Source organism: Puma concolor, chromosome C2, assembly GCF_028749965.1.
Source record: "Puma concolor isolate L17-30 chromosome C2, mPumCon1.1.hap2, whole genome shotgun sequence".
In the NCBI taxonomy this organism is placed as follows: domain Eukaryota; kingdom Metazoa; phylum Chordata; class Mammalia; order Carnivora; family Felidae; genus Puma; species Puma concolor.
In genome coordinates, this window is record NC_141675.1 from 42,119,958 (window position 1) to 42,141,056 (window position 21,099).

Consider the following 21,099-nt stretch of genomic DNA (forward strand, 5'->3'; position numbering starts at 1 on the left):
CTGACGCGGGGCTCAAACCCACGGACTGCGAGATCATGACCTGAGCCAAAGTCGGCCGCTTAACCGACTGAGCCACCCAGGCGCCCCCAGAAATCATTTCAAAATAAGCTTGAAATACCAAGCAAATCTACTCTTTCAACATTGTATGGCTTATAATGATAGGTCCAAGACTAGGTTATACCCATCTATTCTTAGGAAATGCTTTTACAAATGAATGCTCGTATTATATGGGGGATGATAAATGAATATTGATATGTGCTATGCTAAATCTGAGAGAATAGCAAATTGACTGGGGGAAGAGGGTGTGGGAAGTGAGGGAAGAGAGCAACCGTTCAGAGTAAGTCTAACTTTGGGCAAGAAATTTGTCTGTGCATCATTTCCTTTATCTGTAAACTGGACATGATCATAACTGTTATACAAGTTTTAACTGAGAATGATAAATTTTGCACATATACACACACTAAACAAATAATGTATGGCATTGTATCTGGCATATAACATGCATCTAAAACATGATAGTTTTATTGCCATCACCATCATTACTGGTATTACTGTTATTATATTATTATTGCTATCGTTATTAAGTTGGTCAGAGTTTCCAGTGAGTATATCAATGTATTGTTTCTTTTAGAATGAATCAAGTGGGGAGTGATGTTATGATTATTTAAGTAAATGGCCACTACTTCAAGAGAAAGGGATTTTTCTAATTATATCATATATATGTGTATATATATTATATATAATATATATTATATATAATATATATACACACATTTACATTATATATTGTAATATATATAATCATTACTATTAAGCACAAGATTTTCATTTTTCTACTAGGATTAAAATACATGACATTATGCTACAAAGTGTGGTTACCAATTACTTGCTTATTTCATAAGAGAAAAGATAATTTGCCACAGCTGTTATCTGAAATTTCAGCACCTTTTGTTCAAGCCGTATGAATGTGCTCTTCATGTAACAACAATGAATAAAAGGTAGTTAACTGAAAAAATAAAAAAGAAATACTTCAAGCGTATTATTTCATGGTGGCCCTGGAGAGCATTGGACAGAAAGTTCAGGATAATCTATAAAAAGCAGGGTGGAGGGAAGGAGGTGGTGAAAGGGGCCAAGGGGCTATGGGGCCATGTGAATCCATGTGGAAAAATGATCAGTGCTGGAGAAGGTTAAATTCTCAGTCCCTGAAGTCTTGCTGTTGTGGCTACAGCCCAAGAAAGTTAATGAAAGAAAGGAGCACTGACAACTCCTGCTGCTTCGACAGGAGCTTACCACCTCATTACTGGCCAGATTCTTACAACCAAAAGAAAAGAATACTCCTGCCAAGGAAAAGAGTAAGAGCTAGAGCGAGAGAGTCATCCAAGCAAGGCATCGCTGATATTGGGCGAAGATCAAAGTGATATCAAACAAAAGGAACTGGACAAGAAATAGCTGAGCCAAGAGCTACGACCACAGACTAGACAACTATCCAAACCCCAGGCAGGAGAGACGGAAAGGACAAGTTAAATCCCTTAGTCCTTCCCGCCGAATGGGAAAAAGTAAATGAAGTGACACCATCTGCTCACTTTCCCAGAAGAGAAAGTTTCAACTCCTCATGGTTAGTAATGCAAACGTTTTCAAAAGCATTACTCTAATTACAAATGATTAGAAATGATTCCTAGAAGTAAGGACTTAACTCGCGGTGTGCCTGACTAATGAACGTTTTCTGCACATCCCACTGCACTTTGAGCTGACTTTGAAAGCACCGGCTAGAGACAGTTTCTGAGGTTTTAAAATGATACTCTTAAAGATAATAGGATGCTTCCCTGTTTTTCTAAATTTCTCTAAAGCATACAAATGCACGGTGTTTTTGTTTTTTTTTTTTTTTCCAAAACACAATAGGAAATCACAGAGTTCTTCCAGAACTAGCAAATGGAGCTCTTGTTATTTCAGTTGTTGGTGTGTTTATGTGAGTTTGTGTTTGTGTGCATGCCAAACTGGGGTGGGAGGAGGGAAGTACATATCAACTAAAATGAAATATTTAAACTTAGATTTATAATAATACTATTAATGGAGGTGTATTCCTTGTGATAGATTTAAATTCCAGGATTATCTCTTTAAATTATTACTAGACTCCATTAAAAGTTGATCATAGAAAGGGGTGATGGTGATTTGGAGCAACTGGAACTCTCACACTTCGCCGGTGGGTATAAATTTGGAAAGCTGTTTGGTAGTGTAATCACACCTCAGAGATACTGTAGGTTCAGTACCAGACTACTGCAAAAAAGTGAATATGACAATAAAGCAAGGCAAATTAATTTTTTGGTTTCCAAGCGCATATAAAAGTTACATTTACACTATACCATAATCTATTAAATATGCAATAGCATTATGTCAAAAAAATGTGCATACCTTAATTAAAAATACTTTACTGATAAAAAATGCTAACCATCATCTGAGCTTTCAGTAAGTTGTAATCTTTTGGCCGGTGGAGGGTCTTGTCTTGATATTGATGGCAGCTGACGGGTAAGGGTGCTGGTTGATAAAGATTGGGGTGGCTGTGGCTGTTGTCTTAAGACAATAATGAATTTTGCCCAACCATTGACTCTTCCATGAACAATTTCCCTGTAGCATGTGACTACATTTGACAGCATTTTACCAATAGTAGGATTTCTTTCAGTATTGGAATCAATCCTCTCAAACTCTGCTACTGCATTATCAACTATGTTTGTGTTATATTCTAAATCTTTTGTATTCATTTCAGCAATCTTAACAGCATCTTCACTGGGGTAGATTGCATTTCAAGAAGCCACTCTCTTTGTTCATCCATTAAAGGAACTCCTCATCTGTTAAAGTTTGATCATGAGATTACAGCCATTCAGTCACAGTTTTAAGCCCTACTTCTATTGTAGTTCTCTTGTTCTTTCTACTACATCCGCAGTTACTTCCTCCATTAAAATCTTGAACCCCTCAAAGTCATCCATCAGCGTTGGAACCAGTTTCTTTCAAACTCCTATTCATGCTGATATGTTGACCTCTTCCCATGAATTAAAAATGGTGAATCTTTTCCAGAAAATTCTCGATTTACTCTGCCAGACCCATCAGAGGAATCACTATCCATGGCAGCTATAGCCTTAGAAAATTTATTTTTAAATACTAAAACTTGAAAGTAGAAATTATTCCATGATCCGTGGTCTGTGGAATGGATGTTGTGTTAGCAGGGATGGAAACAATATTCATCACATTGTATATCTCCATCAGAGCTCTTGGTGACCAGGTGCATTGTCAATGAGCAGTAATATTTTGAAAGAAATATATTTTTTTCCTGAGCAATAGATCTCTCACCATGTAGACCATGCTATAAACAAATGTGCTGTCATCCAGGCTTTGTTGTTCCATTTATAGAGAACAGGCAGAGTAGATTTGACTTAATTCTTAAAGACCCTAAGATTTTTGGAATGGTAAATGAGCATTGGCTTCAACTTAAAGTCATCAGCTGCATTAGCCCCTAATAAGAAAAGTCAACCTGTCATTTGAAATTTTGATGCCAGCCACTGACTTCTCCTCTCTAGTTTTATAAGTCCTGGATGACATCTTCCGATTATTAAATGGAATGGTAATGATGATTTCTAAAACACTCCATTAATTTTTTAAGTAAAATTATAACAGCTTGAGAAAACAACCTGATGAAAGACCTAACCATTTACAATTTAAAGAAATAAGCACAATCATGAAGCAAGGGAGGGAATAGGTAATGGGAATTATTTGTAAATGGAGAAGAGAAGGGAATTTCCTTTTTTTTGTTCAGGAAATATCAACAACAAATGAAAATGAATGAGTTTTTGTAAGTTAATAGTTGCAAAATTTCATTATTTTGGAAAATGATAAAAGGAATTTTTCCTTAGTGATCAATCCTATAATAGAATGATCTGATAATTCCATAAATTTAGCAGAATCATATGAAACCAAAAAGTAAGTGTTGCATTTGTTCATTTAAAAAAAAAAAGCAAAAAAGAAAGAGAAGCAGAGACCTGGAAAATGAAAGCCATTATGTTTCCCTTTACTTGCTCTGCTTTTATATATGCATGTTTTTAAAATTCTCACAATAATAGATTAGTAAAGGCAAATATTTTTTCTTCCTCTTCCTGAAGGCTTGAGATCAGTGGGAGATTCACACACACACACACACACACACACACACACACACAAACTTTGTAAGAAGAATAGAAAGCATCAGTATTTTGAAACCAAAACTACAGTCATATCAATGCTCACATGAAATGCAAACAATTTAAATAAATCCAGTCTGATGGAGGGACCTTTTTGAGCATTTAACTGGTAGTGAATTAGGAGACTTTTGATTTCAGACAGTGACCTTTGACCATTTTTAGGTGTTTAATAAAAAAAAAAAAAACTTTTGTTTTGAGGGTGATTTTTATTTTAAATCGTTTTCTGAGTTTTTCAGAAATTCAAAACAATGAAAACAAATGCAATAGAATGGCATCTCCATTGCTCAATTGATTAAAAAATAATGTTTACAATTCATTACTAAAAAAGCCATGGCTATCCAATATAAAAGTGTCATCTAGTCATCTTGCCCAAAGAATCAACTGTTGAAATGTGTCAAGTCTTGCCTCTCAGAACATCTTGAAGGATAAAAGTTAATAAACCATAAATTGGAGCCTTGATCTTTACAAGGCAAAAACTTTGAAATTGAACTGTCTTCAGTGGTAATAAGTGTTCTGGAAGGCTTGCCTTCTCTAGGTTTATTTGGAAGGTATGGGACATTATCTTACCATCTGGGCCATCAAGACATCTGCAGTAATAAAGAAGAACTCATAAAAGCCATTTTGCACAAAATAACTTGTATTCGGAGTGATATTCATCACAAAAAGCTTGCTGCAGAAACTAGTCCTTGTCCTCTAGGTAGCTTCTACGTGTAACTGTATATTCTTTACATTCAGTGTGCCCTCAGCTGGGGCTGGCAATGGTAACTGTCTAGGTATTAATGTGGTGTAGGTGTGGATTTGGGACAGAATACATAGTCTGAAGATGCAGTATTTTTTAACTAAAACTTGCAAACAGATATAGTCTTTACCTTTCTTCCAGATAATACATATATGTATGTATATATATACATATATATATATATATACACATATATATGTATATATATATGTGTGTGTGTGTGTGTGTGTGTGTGTGTGTGTGTGGTGTGTTTGTGTAGTTAGATATACTAGAGGAATTAAAAAATTTTTCACACTATCCCTGTGGACTGAATAATTCAGTCTATGGACTGAATAATTATATACTCATTTTATAGAACTTAAAATAGAAGAAAACAATGTAAATAAAATAATATAAAATACGTAACATTCTCTATCCATCATGAGGGTAAAGACAGTGTAATAGGGAGATTTGGGGCCATTCTTCCAAATTCAAGTATAAAATAATCTGGCCTATCAGATATATTACCAAAATGATTTTTTTTTTAATTTTTTTTTCAACGTTTATTTATTTTTGGGACAGAGAGAGACAGAGCATGAACGGGGGAGGGGCAGAGAGAGGGAGACACAGAATCGGAAACAGGCTCCAGGTTCTGAGCCATCAGCCCGAGGCGGGGCTCGAACTCACGGACCGCGAGATCGTGACCTGGCTGAAGTCGGACGCTTAACCGACTGCGCCACCCAGGCGCCCCCCAAAATGATTTTTATTGAAACCTTATGTGAGTTTTAGATGAATCATATTCCCCCACTCTCCTGCTGATAACAGATTTTCCAAGATGCACTTAATGATCTGAATCCCATTGAAGAATGCTTGTGGCATTCTGCCACAAAGGGGAAAAGTCCACCATTAACTCTTATTTTAGTTGCTTATCAGGAGAGGATCACTGGACTTCTACTCTCCAAAATTCCATGAGGAACAGATGCTTGTTATGTAATATGAAATTACCCTACTTCCCTCTCTCATCCCCTTAAAAGAATGAACAGAAGGCCTGGATAGAATTATATGGCCTAAAGTGCATCTTAGAAATGAAGGCTTCAAGTAAGCTAGGTTTGAAAATATCTGCCATATTTTTTTCATAGTGGATAGAAAAATCAACATCCAACAAGACTGAAAATGGAAGATTTAGGAGCGAAACATTAAGACCTGTGCCAGAACTATAATTTCTTTAAAAGAGAAAATGAATTAGCTGTCACATCCCAGATGGATGAACATAAGGCAAACTAATCTCTAGGCAGTGAGCAAATCTTAAGGGAAGGCCCTCTCCCACCCTGTCCCATGCATCAGGAGAACCTTCTGTCCGGCTCTATACTCAGCAGGGCCTCACCTGCCCTCCACCTTTCCCCTCCTTTCAGTTTCATCAGTTCTAAGCAGACTACAAAAAGGCCTTATAATGTATGGTCATTTATTAGCTTACACAGATTTCTAGCTCTCTTTAAATAATTTTATGACACATGCGCATAATTTTAAACATGTGTTGTGGATTTTTTTAATGTCAGCTACAGAGTAAGTTTTATTAGTACTGAATTAGGATAGTAATCATAATCATAACTGTAGCCATAATCATAATATATAGCTTCTTACTGTAATTTCTCTGATATAACCAGGCTTCATACTAACTTCTGGTTCCATTTTTAATGAACCTACTCTGTGTCAGATGTGGGGATAGAATAGTGAAAATGTAACCTGTACTCTCATAGAGCTTATATTCTAGAGGAGGAGACAGGCAATATATGTAAATGGATAAAGAAAGATCTGGTGATAGAAGCTATAAAGGCAACAAAACTGGGTGATGCTGTTCAGCATAGAGAGCAATTGGATTGAGGGGAAGGGTGCCTACTTTAGAATGAGTCATTTAGATTTCTCTGGGATGCAGAAATGAAGTGATTTCTGAATGATGATGAGGAGATAGTCATGGGCTCATCTGGCTAAGGTGGGGCCAAGCAGAAAGATGATCATGAAGAAACCCTAGGGATGCTCTATGCTTAGTGTTTCCTAGGTGTGGTCAGGTGGCCACTGACTGCCAAGAACACAGAAGAACCTGGTATGAGATTAAATCAGAGAGATAAGAAATCCACAGCAAAATTATCAGAGGCTTTATGTCTGAAATTAAAAATGTGGTGCAGCTACTTACTGATGGATTCTATGCTCATGTATGACATGGTCTAACTTTTCTTCTAGAATGTATGTGCAGAAAGGATTGCAAAGGGAGCCAAGCAAGGGAAGTGAGGGCAATTTGGAGGCTAGGTGATGAATACTGGAGACTTATACTGAGTTGAGAGCAGTAGTGAAAATGGATGAGGTGCCTCTTAGGGGGAGAGCTAATAAGACTTAATGACCAGTTTCATGTAGGAACTGAGGTGCCTCAAGACTTCAGAGATCCTTGTGTAATAAGTGCCTTTAAGAAGAGCAGTAGATGTTTATGTGCTCAATCTTCTATGTACATACATTCTGCATTTCTCTACCTAACCTTGGCCAAAAGCTAATTAATAAAGGTTAAAATTAATTTGCTTTTTCAAAGAATAAAACAAAGGAAAAGTGTGAACATTATAATTACATGAAAATCTTGTCAAGTTATGGTTAGAAGTTGTGTTTTGGTGTCTGGGCATCACCTCAAGGAAGATAAGAAGATATGGTTAGTAAAATACAGAGCAGGCTGTTTAAGTAAAGGGAACAAGAATCTTGCATTTTCAAAATATAAAGTGGTAGGGTAATAAAGCTGGAGGATAGAATAATTATTTGTTCCTAGTAAGCACATTTATTCAAACCAATATCAAGAAGTCATCGATAAAACAGTACAAACATTGTTGTTTAACAGCAAAGGCTAACTAACAACAATAAGAAAGAGCACCCCATGAATTTCAACAATCGCGGATAAATACAAAACACTTGAAGAAACATTTTTCTATATGAACATAGTGTTTTCAGGATCCCTCAAACAATGGTTTATATACAAAGAAGGAGGAAAGTGATAGTAATTTAAGTGTGGGATGGACACAGACCCCTGCAGGAGGGTAGTGTGGGGGAGAGAGTGAATCGGGGAAAGAAAACCTCCCTCACAGATTCAATCCATTTCTTCACTCGGGAATCAAAGGGGGAATTGCTTAGAAAGCTGGTGTGAATCTCACTTGGGTCTTTGTTCTTAATATGTTGGTAAGATAATTACACTCAACTAGGTTGAACCACTTTCTCCTTAACTTTAAAAACTACTAAAGATATTAGTTGAGGAATTTTAATTAAAACTTCCATAGATAGATCCTAGAAAGCCTTGCCACTCTTTTGTCAAATGTTGATTATGGGATGGTGACAACAAAGAAGGGAGGAGAGATGAATATAGAACAGCAAAGAAGCACACAGGAACTACATTTTTTTTTTGAAAAATGATGTTTCTAATAAATGGTTTATAAACTTTTATAAATTCTCCTTGCAATAGTATAAAATATCAAGGAGTATTGATTTTAGAGATGAATTTTTATACAACCGATCTTAGTATCTATGGATTTTGTCTTTTTTTTTCCTTGGGTGAACACAATGTCTCTAAACAATATGAAAGAGAAAACTATACCACCCCCTGTAACACACACAGAGAACAGTTCTAGGCTGCATTTCCATATTTGAACATAAAATGAGCCATTTAATAGCTTTTACATTATGTTTGTGTGAGCTTAAGATTTAAACATTAATTTTTAGATAGTAAAGTCTAAACATTATTATTCTAGAGATATTGGCATTTTTACTATGTGGCCTTCCATATCTATTTATAATTCCAAAAAAAATTTTTTTAATGTTTTATTTATTTTTGAGAGAGAAAGAAAGACAGAGCACGAGCGGGGGAGGAGCAGGGAGAGAGGGAGACCCAGAATCTGAAACAGGCTCCAGGCTGTGAGCTGTCAGCACAGAGCCCAACACGGGTCTCGAACTCACAGACTGCGAGATCATGACCTGAGCTGAAGCTGGACGCTCAACCGACTGAGCCACCCAGGTGCCCCCCAAAAATATTTTAATAAGAAAATTAAATCGAATCACAACCATTTATAAAAATTACACAAAGGATTCAATGCTCATGTTTCAAGAATAAACTATGAACAGTTTTGTCATTACAAAGTCTACTTTACTAAATCTCAACTCTTATTCTCTTTTACCAAATAAATGAAAGACATATTGAACAGTGTCTGTAGCAACCATATTCTCATGCTTTCAATAAACCAAGTACATCAATACATAATAACATGCCAAAGTAATAGAGTAATAAAAATGGTAGAAAAAATATATCTATTCTGGGAAAGTTGGAATAAGAAGATAAGAGACTCTTCTGTTCATTTTTTGGGGAAGGTACAAGGTAAATAAAATGCCCCTCAGTGCCTGGGATTAAAATCAAGAGAACAAATCATCTACATGCAAGAGACAAAAAGAAGTATACATCCTAAAATAAACTTAAATCCCATTACAAAAAGTCTTTATTTTATCTGCCTATTGTTATCACTCTTATTCTTTTATGTTCTTTTTTACACTCTTCATGAATTCTAACTTTGAGGTGAGAGAAAAATTATAGGAATAGTCAGCAGTTGCAACATAGAGAATTTGGAAAGTTTTCATTTGAAGAGAAAAATAGCAAGAAAAGATGTTTCGAGAATAAGTGATCGTCTCATTGCAGAGATAGTAGGCATTCACAGTAGACTTTTTGCCACCATTCGAGCTATTATCAGTGATGGTAAAGCTTCCTGGGATTTCTGTAAAGGGACACAGTTGAGATTTGTTCCTAGCAAAATGCAGTATGCTCTTTGAAAGGTAGGGGTCCTTCCAAAGGGGATTATATCTTGCCAAAAAGCTCATTTGTATGAGCTTTCCCTCCTCCTAGGCTCCCCAGCAACTCTCCCCTCCGTTTGGCACCATGCAGTAGCATCACATGACTTTTTGGACTGGCTGAGTTCATTGAACATAAAGCCTTGGCAGTGGCAGAAGCCAGGAAACATACACCAGTAAATGGATCTCATTTGAATCACTGTACATAGGGTTTACTTGATTTATCCCATATCGTACCAGGTTCCAACGTGGCAGCAAGACTCTGCACTCGGTTGCCATGTTCAACAAAAGCACTGAGGTTAAACTTTAGTTATACTGCCAATAAGCCGTTTTCCATAAATATCTTTTGCTTCAAAATTTTTTTCTGTCATTTTGTTCCTCTCTAAGGGTTCAGAGAAGAGGTTGGACAGGTTCAACTTTGTTTAATGTTTAGAAACTATACAATAATATGGCTGTTTCTGTTTGAACCATAAGCTACCCTTTAATGGAATTTTACAACAGAGGCTAAAAATCATTACTCTGAATAAGTTAGTAGAATTTGTGCTCTTCTTCATGTCGTCTGAAGTTTTTGTGCCTCCACTCATCTTTCTTTAAACATAGTACCTCATACATTTTCTTTATTGGGTTAATATAGTTTAAAGTGCTTAAAACTGTGCTGAGAACATAACAGATACGCCAGAGCTGTTAATTTTTTTTTATTGTTTTAACTACTCACGTGTTAGTTTACGTGTTTAATATTTGTCTCACCCTTAGACCCTGATCTATTTGTAGTCACTTTCCCTGTTGATTTGTATTCCCAGTGCCTGGCAAATATGTTGCACTCAAATCATATTTGTCACCCTGTAGCAAATCATCATCATTGTCATTGTGAAAAATACTGCGCTATTATTGCTATGAATATGATGTTTTAATAGTAACACTAAAAAAGAAGTATAAGAAACATAGTCCCCAGCCATTAGAATTCATACTTACTAAAGGTGGACCAGAAAGAGGAGGAACAAAGATGACAAATGTCTTAGGAGCTCTACCTCTTTACAGATTGATCAGAGAGACAGAGGTAAGCAAATAATTGCAATATTATACTGTAGGTTCTAATTAAATGTCAGTAACTAAATTTCTTCTTCTGGAAGCAGCCACAAAAAGTTTCACAGGCTCTGATTTTTACTTTTGAGAAGCACAGAGATCAAAAATTAATCTTTATTAAAAATCTACTATACACCTGATACTGTAATCAATAATTTATAGCATTCATCCCTATTCTATGTCAGATAGAGGTTACTATTACTTTTTAAATGTTTGAAAATTGTTGCTAGAATCTTTTATTAAGTTCCTTGGTGCTTGAGTTAGTAAGTTCCTGAGCAAGGATTAAAACAAGGAAAGTTATGGGGCACCTGGGTGGCTCAGTCAGTTAAACAGCTGACTCTTGATATCTGCTCAGGTCATAGTACCATGGTTCTTGAGATTGAGCCCCATGTCAGGCTCTGTGCTGACAATGCAGGTATTTTATAAATGTGATTAAAGATAATAGACAGTTAACTTTAAGATTATTCTAAATAATATGGGTGAGCTTGATTCAATTAGTCAAAAGGTCTTAAAGTCAGAGCTGAGGTTTCTCTGAAAAAGAAATTCCACATATAGATGACGTACAGCTGTGCCTAAGAGTTCTAGCCTGTCCTTCCTGATGGCCTGCACTGAAGTTTCAGACTTGCTTATCTAGCCCCCCAAATCACATAAGCCAATTTCTGATAATAAATCTCTTAGTATTTATCTCCTCTTGGTTCTATCTTCCAGGATGAACCTTGATTGACACAGATTTTGGTACCTGGAAGTATGATACTGCTGTAATAAATACCTTAAAATAAAAGTGGGCAACGGGAAGAAGCTAGAATTTTGAGAAACACAGTTTTGTTTTGTTTTGTTTTTAAAGTAGATTGCTCTGAACATACTATTAGCGGAAACATGTGTGAATAACTCTACTATTAGGGACTCCAAAGCAAATGAGGACCATAAAAGACAAAACCTAAATTACCTTAGCAAATACCTAAATTATGATGAACAAACTTTTAGTAGATATATGGTTGTTAAAAGTGGGTGGTGAGGGCTCAGGAGGATATAAGAAATATGATATTAGAAACTAAAGAAAGGGGACATTCTTGCTACGTAGTGCAGAAATCTTAGCAGAATTATATTCTGAATTTATGTAGAAAGGGGAATTTGGAAGTAATGGAATTCAACATTTAGTGCAGGAAACCTCCAAGCAAAGTGTTGAATTTGTGGCATGGTTTTTATTGCAGCTTATGCAAAAGGAAAGAAATAAATTGAGAAAGAGTTGGTAAACACAGAGAAACTAGGACTTGATGGTTTGGGAAAATATCAGCTTATCCAGAAACGCAAAAGACTCTGCAGTTAAGATACTCCCCATAAGAAAAGCAGACTCCAATGAAAAACATCAAGAGTCTGGCTATACCACTTTTAGCTAATACCTCAGGAAGATTTTAAAAAGTCAGATTATTTAGTAACACAAAGGTACTTTGACTAGAGCACATGAGATATATGACTCATACATTCCCTCAGTCAATGAGGCAGAAGCCAAAAACAGAGATGAGATTATCTAGGAAAGATCCAGGAAGTAGATTCTTATCTACTGGAGTGAATCTCTAGGACACATACAGGAAACCCCTAAAGTTCTTGAGAATGTTATGCCAGGAGAAATACTGCTAGTTTGGACTGAAAGGCATGGAGAAAAGACAAAATAAAAGAAGGCTTTTGATACCCCAAATTTTCCAGGAAGGAAACAGGCTGATAAAATCACTCAGCAGTAAACATATGCTGTCATTTATAAAATAGGAAGGATGGCTCACAATGTGGAACCTCAAGGCAAGAGGGTGGAGCTTCAAGCTCAAGAATGTAGAGCCTGGAGTCCAGAGGATGGAAGTACTCCCCAGGCCTTGAAACCCAAGAGGGTGTGCCTCGCCGAATTTTGAAATTTACTGCTCAGTGACTCTTTTTTTTTCTTTTCTTTTCTCCCATTATGAGAAGGAATGCCCATAACTGTTATCCCATGCCCATCCCACTGTCACATTTTGGGAGCAGAACTTGTTTTTAGGTTCAAAGGTCCACAAATAGGAATTTCATACCAAATGCATTTATACCAACATGCATTATACTCATACTTAATTTAGATTATTTCAATGCTATTGGTTTGGGACTTTTATGCTGATGACATTTATATGAGATTTTGGACGTTGAGTTGATATTATAATGGGTTGAGATATTGTGGACATTGGATAGGATGAATATATTTTATATGTAGGATGGATTTGAATCTTTAGGGTGCAAAAGATAAACTGTGAAAGGTGAAACAACAGCTTTCCAAATATGTTCACATCCTAATCTGTGGAAGCTATAAATATGATACCTTATGTGGCAAAGTGGACTTTGTAGATGTAATTAAATGAAAAACCTGGAGATGAATAGATTATTTTGGATTATCTGGGTGGGCCCAATATAATCACATGAGTCCTTAAAAGTAGAAAAGACAGGAAGAAGAGAGACACAGGGAGATATGACTATGGAAGAGATCAGAGTGATGTCATGTGAGAGATGTGAGAAGGATTCAACTCACATTTGCTAGCTTTGAAGACAGAAGAAGGGGTCTGTAAGTTAAAGAATGCAAGCAACCTTGTAGAACTTGAAAAAGGCAAGGAAATAGATCCTACCCAAAGAGTACAGGGAAAAATGCAGTTCTGCTTTAAAATCTTTATTTTATCCTGTTGAGACGGTGTTGGACCTTTGACCTAGAGAACTGTAAGATAATAAAGTTGTGTTGTTTAAATGTGGTGAGAGTCAATACTGATTTATGGCTCTTGGTCAGTAGTTTGATTTGGCTGAATAATCAGGTAGTTGGGTAGGAACACAATTCGAAAGTTGGTAACCTCTGGGCGAGAGGTATGTGAGTAGACTCTTTGAGCAAAGAATATGAAGATATGAGATATTTATGTCCCATGTGTATGCCCACAAGTGGATAACCTCAGCAAAGGAGGATTCTATTAAACAGTTGCTAAGGATGGCTCTGAAATGAGTCTCTTTCCCCAGCCATTCTTCTAATTGTTGAATAGTTTTGTGAACAATGTGGCTATGGTTGCAGGGATGGAGATTATGCATGGCTCAGTAACATAAACTTCTGCTCACCATTGTTGGCCTGGTTACAGCCACTATCAGGTGCTGAATGGCTTTTTGAAAACTCACTTACAGTGCCAGGTAGATGGTAATGCCTTGGGGTCTTGGAAAAGCTCCAGATGCTATATATGCTCTTAATTAGGCATCCAATATATGAGGCTCTTTATCATATAGGTAGGGTTCACTCTCAGGATAGAGGGAGAAGGGCACCACTTACTATTATCCATAGTGATCCACTGGCAAAAATGTTTGCTTCCTGTCCGCACAACTGTATGCTCTACTGGCCTAAAGGTCTTAATTCCAAAGGGAAAATTGCTTCTACCAGAAGACGTAACAATGATTCCATTGAACTGAGAATTGAGACTGTCAGCCAATTTGGGCTCCTCACACTTCTAAAGTATGGTGGCAAAGAGGTGGCTACTGTGCTGTCTTGTGTGCAAGATAAATTGGTTTGCTACTACACAGTGGAGTTAAGGAAGAGTATGTCTGGAATATAGGAGATTCATTATAGCATCTTTTAGTATCACCATATCCTGTGATTACAGTTAATGAAAAACTATGATGACCCAATTCAGGAAGGACCACTAAAGTTTCAAACCCTTCAAGAAGGAAAGTTTAAGGGAATGCCACCAAATGAAAGCTGTGGGAAAAGGAAATATGGAATGGGTAATGGAAGAAGGTAATTAAACATGCTACCTTTGACCATGTGATCACTATAGAAACAAAGATTATAATCATTGTTTTTCTTCCTTATTTTGTAATGAATATTTGTATATATATATATATATATATAATAACCAATCTTTTTATTCCTTCTATTATACCTTTATCATATAATATAAAATGTATTCACAATACATAACATAACAATAGTTAACTTTATATCACAGTTTTGAAGCTACAGGATATTAAAGAAAGAGAGTGAACATCACCCAAAAACTTTTCATCCTCTTAAAGAAAATGGTTAGTTTGGTTTCCATTGTACCCAAAATAGTTGTATTATGTTCAGTAGAAATATGACTTTGTTGTTGCTTTTATTTGGAGATTAAATAAGATTTAAAACGTGTTCCAGAGAGATAAATGGTTCGACAAGGGGTGGACTGTGATGGTCTTTTTCATGTGTCCACTTGGCTAGTCTACTGTCCCTAGTTATTCAGTCAAATGCTAGTTTAAGTATTGCAGTGAAGGTATGTTGTAAATCTGTGGAAAGACCATAGTCAGTCAAAAGCAGACATTCTGGAAAGATTAAGTAAAGCTGCAAAGCTGGGTATTTTCTGTAAATGGGGAAATTATATGGGATATTTGAAATGCAATTTAAAGGCAGTGATGAAAGGCAAGCTGTAGTGCTTGAGGGACTCCATTCAACCCTGAGTTAGCACTTCTTGAGTAAATGCAATGTCCATTTGAATAAGGGAAAAAAGAATGGCTAATGCATATTATAGGATGTAATGACTGGCATGACAAAAACTTGGTTTAGGTCAGAGAAAGAGGATTGGCCTGGATAAATCAGAAGGAGGTTTGGGATGTGAGGATAGTAGATGCATGGAATTAAAAGCAAGATTTTTCTTGGAATTGATTTTCATATAGAGCATAAAGAAAAAGTACTGAAGAATAGAGTACTGAGTAATAAGTAATAGAAAACATTGTGTTGGCTAGATTGAAAACCCGTATATAGAATAATAGTACCAGCAATGTGGCAATTAAAGAAAATGGCATTGAAATGGTGTCTGTGACATAACCAAGACCTCTATGAAGAGCTGTGAACGCTCATCGCCCATAAAGAACCTGTATCTTGGCATTTTATTGCTGCAACCAAACAAACCACCACCATCACCACCCAAAACAGCAAAAAACAACACCAACACTAACCTCATCTTGTTATCTTAAAAATGAGGGAAGAGTCCCAGAGTGGGTGCCATTGTTAGTATTACAGAATTAGTTCAAAGTAGCAGAACTAATAGAATCTGTACTTGTTTGTTTTCTATTTGTTTCAGTGTCAGGGCGATTCCCCACATTCCTCCTTTGACATGTATCATGGTATATAGTGGTTAACAACACTGGCTCTCAATCCTGACGTCCTGGCTTCAAATCGTGAATCTGACACTAATAAGTTGTGTGCCATTGGTCAAATTGGACCTGGGGCTTCCGCATCTCTAAAATGAGAATGACAACAACTATGTCAATTTCACAGGCATGTTATAGGGTATAAATGAGTCTGTTTATTTGAAGTGTTTACACTAGTGCCAGACACATAGTAAGAGCTAAGTAGATATTAGCTATTATTATTATATAAACTGTGCTATAAAATTACCATAGATAAAGTTTGGATTTTTAAGTTGCAAAAGATATGGAGCACCTAGTGATGAATTCAAAAGTACTCTCCTAATCCCTGCAGAGCTAATGTCAGTAAAGATGGATAAACAAGAGGAGGAAGAAAAGACCACCACAAAGGCTCTCTTCATTACATTGAATTAGAGACTGTGTAGAGCTTCCATTTAGAAAGTCAAGTACAACGGGTTTTTTTTTAATTAATAATAAACTGAGACATTAAAAAGCTACCAAGCGAAAGGATTTGGTCAGCAGAAGTCGAAGGTGGAGTCACTTAAAATTGCATCTTTCATGACAGTTGAGTTGAGGAAAAATACAAATTACATCCTAGGAGTTCTTCCCATGATGGGGATGGTTATGGGGGGAATTCCCAAGTGGAAACTCAGGTTAAGTGGTCAGAAAGGGAGAGTAGCAAAACACAGCTCTATCTCTTTGGGTAGCTGGAGGAATACTTAATAAGCTCGTGAGCTGCTGGTGGATTGAAAGCATCACAGCAGAACAGTTTTGGCCCCACGATGTAGAAAGAAGCAAGGACTAGGAGCTGTAGCATAATATTCAACTACTCAAATGAAGAGTCATTAGACTTAAATAGACCAATATGGACCAGTGGAACTAAGATGAAACCTCTCAGTGACATCACTGACTTTTCGAGAGCAACTAAAAGTTAAATGTACTTAAAATGCTAAGCTCTGTGACAGAACCTTTCTCTGGATACAATCCCGTGGAAATGGCTTTTTGAATGGGCGGAGCAATTGGCCAACCCCAACTGAACAAGACTCCATATGTTTTTGGTATATGAGTTGCATCAGTGAATCACAAAATGCAGTTAAGGAATTAACCGTTTATAGTGCAGGGTACTAAGAATTTTTGTATCTGGCTACATAACATATTTCCTTTCCACAGGAGGTAGTTATGACAAATTAGAAGTCTGAAAATTTTCTGATGGTGTAAAGGCCCAGCTGTCACTGGGGAGATAGTGATCAGATTTCATAGCTGCGTGGTCCCGTGGCGCCACGGAGCGCTCCATATGGCCACCCAAATGTTCCAGCTAAATCCACTGAAAATTTCCAGTCTGACTTTTACTTGTAAAAAATAAAACTCTTCTTGTATGAATTTATCATTATGTGCCTACCAAGAGAAAAAGTCTTGTTAACTGGTTACATTTTAAAAAATGGGGAAAAAATTCTCCTTTTAAGAACAACTTGGTACAGCTGTTATGCCGTCCTCATGATAAACGGATAATGATGCACTCCTGGGAACTCCACAAAATTTATATCAATTGTAATATAACCTAAGAAAGGTGGACTTTTTAATGGATGTGTAGTGAATAATTAAAATCTGTAGAAATGCCTGCTTCTGTGATAAAACACAATTTTATAAACCACTGTTCTCTCATTCCCCCAGAAAATCACCTCTGCTAAATTGTTAATGTAATTACTAAGTGCTGGGACACTTGTATGCATGTCAAAGATGTCAGCTTAACTCTTACCCAATAACAAATGACAAATGCATAATTTATTGAGTCTTAAATGGCTATGTCCTTGGATATATTCCATATAAGTAATTTGCTTAGAAACACATCTGGCTTCTGAAGGTAACAACTGTTTTCAAGAAGTCCAGTTCTATGTTTTAAAGTTAAAGAAGAAGACAGTAATCTTATTTGTTGTATTTCTATACCGAATCGAGACATGTTTTAAGTTATGTAATTCTGTTTTGGGTTTGATGGTATAATAATATAACAAAAATTTTTCGCTAAAATTTCTAAATATTAAAAATATAATCAATGAGTCAAATATTACTTCATAAATAACTGTTTCATTTTTACCAAAAACATCTGATGTACCCAATTTTCACTGTAGACATCAGACCCTACTAGGTTTAATATTTGTTTTTAGTGAAATGTAAATGCAAGTTTTTGGCGTATGTGATTAAAAATATAAAATTGAAATATTAATAAGGGAGCTTAAAATATTTAATATTTTAATTAGAATTATTTTGCTATTAATTCCCAATCATATATAGGCTGCATAGCTATTAGCATTTCTTGTGGTGGTTCTAAGTTCATACAAACATATGGAAAAATTATATCTCACTAATGATTTTATGTCTTACGTTTCTCTGATAGAAGCAAAATTTGATATTTGAAATACACTGTGAATTTTATTCCACTGGTGTACAAAGAAAGGCATTGTGGAGAAAATACATTTTCAAAACCCTATAATAAACAGCCAGGCACCTTTAACTTTACATTTCACCTTGCAGCACACACAAAATGTTTAATTATTTGAGGATTAATGGAGGTAGTTTATAATTAAGCTGAAGTATGAACTGATGTCATCATCTCAGTATGATGATATACATTTTTATGCCAAAGCACCTGTTGTTTTGGAAGGAAGCAGCTGATATCATTATCTGCGCAGCCAGATAGCCCTGTTTCCTGCTGCTTAAAAAATTATCCTAAGGGTTACCTAAGTTGGAGTAATTCAGCATTTACGTTTGCATACCCAGAAGAGGACAGAATGGAGAAAATGACTCCTGCAATCAAAGAGAAAGCAAAAGGCACACTGGGAAAGAGGAAGAAGAGGGAGGGAAGGGAGAGAGCTTCAGCTTATGTGGCCAAAGGAGACTGCCACTCACCCTGAAGATGGCCTTCTTAATCATTCTGAGAGCATGTGGAGTTTGCAAAAAAACATGAACAATGGAGGCCCCTAATTAATTTTATTAATGTAGATAGAATGTTGCTACATTGTTAGGAGGTAGAGAGGAAAGGATATACAGCTTTAATACAGAATATAATATTTCTAATACTAATGTTTCTAAATACTAACATAAGTATCTCTATTTCCATATTTAAATGTACAGAATCAATTAACTATTGACAAGATTCACGTGAACCAAATTCTCATTTTCTCTTGTCTATTAGATGTTTTGTGCCTCAATGACTTTTTGGTTTACTGGCTGGTTGGTTGGCCTTTTGTTATGCATTCATTGATTAGGGATGAAGCTGAAGGCCTATGCAATATAAACACAATCTGCTATGGAAACATACCAGTCAACAGTGCTCACTTGCCCCGTCATTGGCCTCATCTCATGGTTTGAAATTATGAAGAAATCACCAAATTTCCCAGCATGAGACAATTCTACAGTCTTCCACACTGACGAAATGATACTTTGAATATAATCTCAACTGTGTATATTGCTCCGATACTCTTCTATAAAAAATTACTCCCTCCCCAGCATTCCCTTTTATCCAACAGACGTTCTTCCCATCTTAGTTATTTCTCACTGGGACTCACAGCCTTAATCAATACTGCCCACCTGACACATTTTCTTCTGTATTATCTTTTTTTTTTTTTTCCTCTCCGCAATCTACCTGCCATAATACCTACAGGCACTAGTTATTATTTCCCCAATATCATTTCTATTGTTTATTTAGCTATAGTTCATTTGTATAAAAATTTCACAAGGTAGGTCTTATTATTAAGATTGGAGATGAGGAAACTGAACTTTATAAAGTAGCTTGCCCGTGGTACACTTAGTAAATGGTCGAACTGATACTCAACCTCAGTCTGCCATATTCAAACTGCATGGTCTTATTTTCTACATCATTGCCTTTCAGTTTAACTTTTCCTCATGTGCTCTTTCCATTTCCTTTCTTGACTGAACCTGATATGTCTCTGAGGACAGTTTCTTACAGACTTTGTGTTAGGATATGCTCACTGTTCTCCCTTGTTGTATTAGTTGGGGTAATTACCTCTAGCTGCCTAACAGTGTGTGTGTCTGTGTGCAGGTGCTAGAGTCCTCAGTCCTGGAAGTGATTATGAGGGTATCATTGATATTTATCAATATTTATTACTTCTTCCCATTACTCATTCCATGTCACCTTGCTCTCATATCAGTCGCGTAGGATTCTTTATATCAAAAAGAGTCCCAAACCATAATTCCAGAAGGGTCTGAATCCTTAATGTTTTGTCTTTATTGGAGTGGTCCTTATTGGCATCCAGGAAAGAAATGAGGTCTAGGGAATCTTTCAAGTCCAAATGTACTATTTTCTGCTCTTATTTTTAGAAGAAACCCCTTTTTTTCATAATTTGAAACACTCACCCCTACAAATACTATCATCGTTTCACTGCGTTTACTGTCACCTCTTTCAGTCCTGCCTCTGAAAAGAATCAGGTGGTAGTTTTAACTTCCAGTTTAATGGGCCTATGCTGTGTCCCATAGCAGACACTTGGACAAGGTTGCATGAACTGAAAGAAAGATGTCTGTGTGATGATTTATTATGTGTAATAGTGAGGGAGACCCTTCTAACTTCTACTTCTTGGATTCAGGACCTGTGAATGCTGGCTATGAGAGAAACAGCATCACATAACTGTGTCTGATTCAAGGCATATACTACATGCTGTAAGAGAGCATCTCAACTTCTCCTGGTCTTCTGTCAAATATCATAAATGTCTTTGGTAGGCTATCCACCTTTCTTTCAGGCCTGCTGCTTCTGAGTGATGAGGTTTGTGATTAGGTCAGAGGAGTCCCTGGGTGTGAGCCCACCGTTGCATTTCTCTTGCCGCAAAATATCTTCCTTGGTAAGAAACAGTGTTACGTGAGATAACATCATGATGTGTAGGGAAATCTCTAAGTCCATAAAGGTCAGTACTGACAGAAGCAGGGTGGGTATGGAAGGCAAATTGATATCAAGGGTCAACGTTTAATTCAGCAATCTCACTTCTAAGTGTTATCCAAAAGAATTGAAATCAGGATCTCAGGACCTCAAGGACATTATGGGAAAAA

General features: G+C 36.4%; 1 long non-coding RNA gene and 1 pseudogene across 2 annotated transcripts in view; one reads left to right on the top strand and one right to left on the bottom strand.

Moving 5' to 3' along the window:
• LOC147577213 (uncharacterized) overlaps positions 1 to 21,099 on the top strand; it is a 410,290-nt gene that overhangs the window by 232,293 nt on the left and 156,898 nt on the right. The gene's annotated exons all lie outside the window — the stretch shown is intronic.
• LOC112850644 (small nucleolar RNA U3) lies at positions 1,571 to 1,691 on the bottom strand (annotated as a pseudogene).